Source organism: Simochromis diagramma, unplaced genomic scaffold (genome assembly GCF_900408965.1).
Source record: "Simochromis diagramma unplaced genomic scaffold, fSimDia1.1 OVJJ01000705.1, whole genome shotgun sequence".
NCBI lineage: Eukaryota > Metazoa > Chordata > Actinopteri > Cichliformes > Cichlidae > Simochromis > Simochromis diagramma.
In genome coordinates, this window is record NW_024387448.1 from 8934 (window position 1) to 13575 (window position 4642).

At 39.2% G+C, this 4642-nt stretch overlaps 1 pseudogene; it reads left to right on the forward strand.

Moving 5' to 3' along the window:
- The first annotated feature begins 3102 nt into the window (after positions 1 to 3102).
- Positions 3103 to 3932, forward strand: LOC120722783 (annotated as a pseudogene).
- The last annotated feature ends 710 nt before the right edge of the window (positions 3933 to 4642 follow it).

Here is a 4642-nt window from a genome sequence, read left to right on the forward strand (position 1 = left end):
CACCGCGAGGGAAAAAGGCGCATGAAAGTGGTGGGCAGATGAAGACAAAACGCGGCATAATAATACTTTTACGTTTTGCAATCTACAAAGGTTTGCACTTTGAGAATCAATTGTGAGAACTGTGACCAATGTTCATGTGTGTGTGTGGAAAAAAGTGTATAAAGTGCGTGACCAGGGGCTAGTTATTCTGAGAACCCCTGCTGCAATAAATGAGGGACCACTGTCTACTCCATGATTATTATATTCAACCTGTTAACATTTAATACTGTATTGATAGAACCAACTGATTCTGCAGCAGAGCAGTTGCTTCTCCTGGCTCCCCAGTCCCTGAGCTCCTGCTGCTGCACCCACAGGTATGTACAGCAAGCACTGATACCTTTTTAGTCGGTGGGATTGCCTTGTGATCACCTTTACTAAATATCTACAACCAATCTGATTATATCCTGTTTTTGTTTTTTTGTTTTTTTTTCAATGTTGAAATTAAAATCTAGTAGCAGCCTTCTCATTTCTTTGTGTTTTGTGCTGTTTTACAGGCCCACAGGGGAAGACTACTCCGAGGCAGATGAGGGACGGGTCCCAGGACGGTCCATCGGCGCTGGAGCTGGCCATCCTGGTATCCCTGAAGAGTTCACACCAGTCTCCAATGGAGTATTTCCTCCTCAGCCTTGTTCCTGCTCTGGAGAGCAGCTGGTCCTTTTTATTCCTGTCTCTCTGTAAATTCTTATATTTTATATATTTGTTTAATGTTTTTCTGTTTGAGAATTTTAATATTATTTCAAATAAATTTTTATAATGACTAATGTCTCAGTTCTACTACACAGCAAATGTTGGCACGCGACTTGACACATGTAGAATTTATTTCATATTATACTAATGACAAAATATACTGATACAGTGGGATGCAAAAGTTTGGGCAACCTTGTTAATAGACATTATTTTCCTGTATAAATCCTTGGTTGTTACAATAAAAAATGTCAGTTAAATATCATACAGGAGAGACACACAGTGATATTTGAGAAGTGAAAAGAAGTTTACTGGATTTACAGAAAGTGTGCAATAATTGTTTAAACAAAATCAAGCAGGTGCATAAATTTGGGCACCACAAAAAGAAATGAAATAAATATTTAGTGTATATCAATGTGTGTGTCTCCTATATGATATATGGGGTGCCTTTGTCTGGACGTGCTTCCCATCCAGAGCTGCACAGCACAGAGGAAAGTTCCAGCGCTCCTGGAATCCCTCTGTGATGGACCGCCAGTCTCCAGGTGAAGGCACAGACATGAAGTCGTCCACTAGACAGTCCCAGATGGCCGTCGCTGCCTGGGGGGTGATCTGGCTCACCGTGGACACACCGACTCTGTAACTGAATGCTTGGTCGTGAAGGAGTCCCCGGTGACAAGGAACCTGGACAAAATTGTTCAAAATTAGTATTATGTGTACTGCAGTTACAAAATACATTATTCAAATTCCAAAATACTTTTGTGATGTCAGATTTAAATCACAAAACTTAAATCTTACATAAAACATTTTGTAATTATAAGGATAATTACAAAATGTATATTAGATAATATCTAAAACAGTTGTGTTTTGTTTTAACTTTAACATATCATAATTTGATTGGTAGCAACTTTTGCCACTACAGTGTGCCAATCACTCACAATTCCTAAACATGTCAATCAGGTAGGAATGAAGTAAGACATTAATAGAAATAAAGAGTTGTATGTTGACATGTAGCCCTTTCCTTGCTTAAATCATTAATATTTTTGAAAATTAATCTGTGATAAGACATAGCTTATTAAGATAGAACCATGTAACTAAAGATGAACCAAACTGTTCAGTGGATTACACTGTCTGACACACATACAGTATTCACTAAGACAAGGTGTGGGGGAAAAAACGAGAGCAGAGCAAGCGGAAGGAGAAGAAAGAGCTCGAGGGAGGGATGGAAGCATGTCAGGAAGGGAGGAGACAAACGTGTTGAAAGATTGCAAAAATCACTTTTCACTGCAGCAGAAGCGTGTCATTCTTCTGCTACTTCTTGGTCCTGATACTCCAGAGTTTAACACCTGCTGATTTTAAATTTAGAATCAGGTCTTAGATTTTTTTTCAACTGAATGTAGGTAGCTTACGTTCCAAGATGGATATGCTTCGTGTATGGGCACATTGGACTGATGTAGATGTTATTGTTTCAGATGATGAATCTATTACAAGTAGGGTTATAAGTATAGATGGGTATAATGTATATAGGACTAAACCTAAAGAGGCGGAGGTACTGCAATATTTGTCAGAAGCAAGTTCCTTGTAAATGTCCTGCTCTGAGTCATTGAGTAAGCAATCTGAATTTCTGGCCCTCGATCTTGAGGTCTCCAAACCTTTGCACGTCACAGTTGGGTTTTTTTGCTACATGCTCTGAGGTGTTAGTGACGCAGTACACTCTTTGTCAAAGCTTTTATCTGATTTGAAATTTAACAAAATAGTTCTTATGGGAGACTTGAATTGTAATTGGCTGCATCCAGTCCAATGAATTTAATGCATGCTGTAAATATCCTTTACATTGTTGATATTGGTCTGGTTTAAAATGTCTAGAAATATCATCTTTAGTTAATCTAATTATTAAAAATGTTCCACATAAATACACAGCTGCTTCAGTGTTTGTAAATGACATTAGAATAGAATAGAATAGAATAGCCTTTTATTGTCCTTCTACATGCAAAACAACATTATACGTGCTGCACGCTGACTGTGCAGGAGTAAAATTTAAAGAGTAAGACAGTAGGAATCAATATGTAGTAAAATGTGCCACATCTGTATACTTTGTGAGATCCAGTTTTGAGGGATTGCGTGCACTGAAGTGACCTCCCAAAGTATTGCAAGTGTCTTGCATCGCCGTGTTTTCTCGTGTTTCCGCACTGTAATTTGGCTTCCTTTCATTAAAATCACAAGCAACCAATCTGAGATTCACATCCTCTCCTCATTTCTTCACTACACAGAAGAGAGACACCCCCACCCCCCAAACTGCTCCTGCTCTTTAAAAAGTCACTAAGTAACTTTAATCACTTCGTTAACTGTCATTGACTTCATTGTCATTGTCATCATGTGCTGGGGGCCAGCGTTACTTCCACAGGATTGAATAACTGTAGTTGTTTCAAATCTGGAGGCACTTGAGTCAGTGAGGGACAGAAGGTCAGTGAACAAACTGTACAGACTAAAGTCAAAATGTGGACATTAAAGCTGTTGTTTCAAGTCTAACAACTGACACAGCTAATATATCCTCTAGTGTTGAGTGATACAACATACATTCTGTTTTCTTTGTGAGGTTGTAATCATCAGTATTGTTGCGTCTGTCCTTTGCCCAGTTATTTAATTTTGTAGTGATAAGAATTTAAAGTCCTTTACTGAGGTGCTCTGTTGGGTCTGTTCAGATGCGTATTGAGGAAGGATTTTTCAACAACTTGTTCCCATTATGATCAATTCAGACCAATTTAAAGTTTTTTATATAATCTAAAAACTGTCTATTCCTATGATTAGAACCCAAAACAGTTTCAACATTTTACCAAGAGTGAAGAGTTCAGCTGTTGAGCGGCTCATCCCACCATCACGGATCCCCACTCTGCCTAAACACACCGGTCCTACCCCATCAGGCTGGATGCCTACTGCGGGATCTGCCCGAATTCGTCTCTGCCCTACATGATCTGCAGCTCCCGACACGACATCCTGATTTACACTGATGTAACCAATAGCAACTGGAAATTAACGCTGATATGGAAAAGGGAGGGTGACATTTGGGCTCTAGAGAAGGACGTGAGGCAGTACCTGAAGGAGGTGATGGGGAAAGAGCTGCTTACACAGGTCAATGAGATCACCATGACCGTGAAGGTCAAAGGTCACTTCGATATGAGCTGAAGGACTGGCTGGTCAGCAAAGGTTTCTGACTGAAAGAGCTTAAAGTGCTGGCATCGACCTGCTGAAGGGACAGAGAGCGGTGGAGGAGGACTGCTGACCTGTGCCAAGTTAATGAACTCTTTGACAGCAGTGAGATGTGATGTGACCACTGAGTGTAAAATGATGCAGGTCAGGTTAAGTAATCATCATTAAACGTAGAAGCATAGCAACTGCCTGTTTATTGTCACCCATGATTTCTCCAAAAAAATAGGTAAAAAATCTCGACTCACCGTTTTTAGATTCTTCAGACTGAGTTGCAATTTGAGTATCCACATTATTATTGACAATATACATATTAGGACATTCATTACTGCAACAGTGTGCAACAACATTACAATGACCTGCTTTATGTCATGTAGGTCCTTTAACACTGACACTTTTCTGTGGAGGTCAATGTGTAGAAATGCTACAGGTGGGCTGTTTGTTTGTTTGTTCTTTAGTTAGTGTGGCCAACAAGATGACGTTAGACGTCTGTGATATGAGTGTGACAAACGCTTTCAGCCTTAAAGGGTCCAAAAACATTTATTACTGATGAAATTCACAAATCTCTACATTCACACTGGGTGCAGCTTGCAATAATAAAAACATTTCAAAATAAAACCACAGCAGGTTGTGATGGAACTTACACATGATATAAAATATTACACATGATGAAGTAGATTTCTTTAAGAAAAAAAGATAATTTAAACAAGTATTTTAA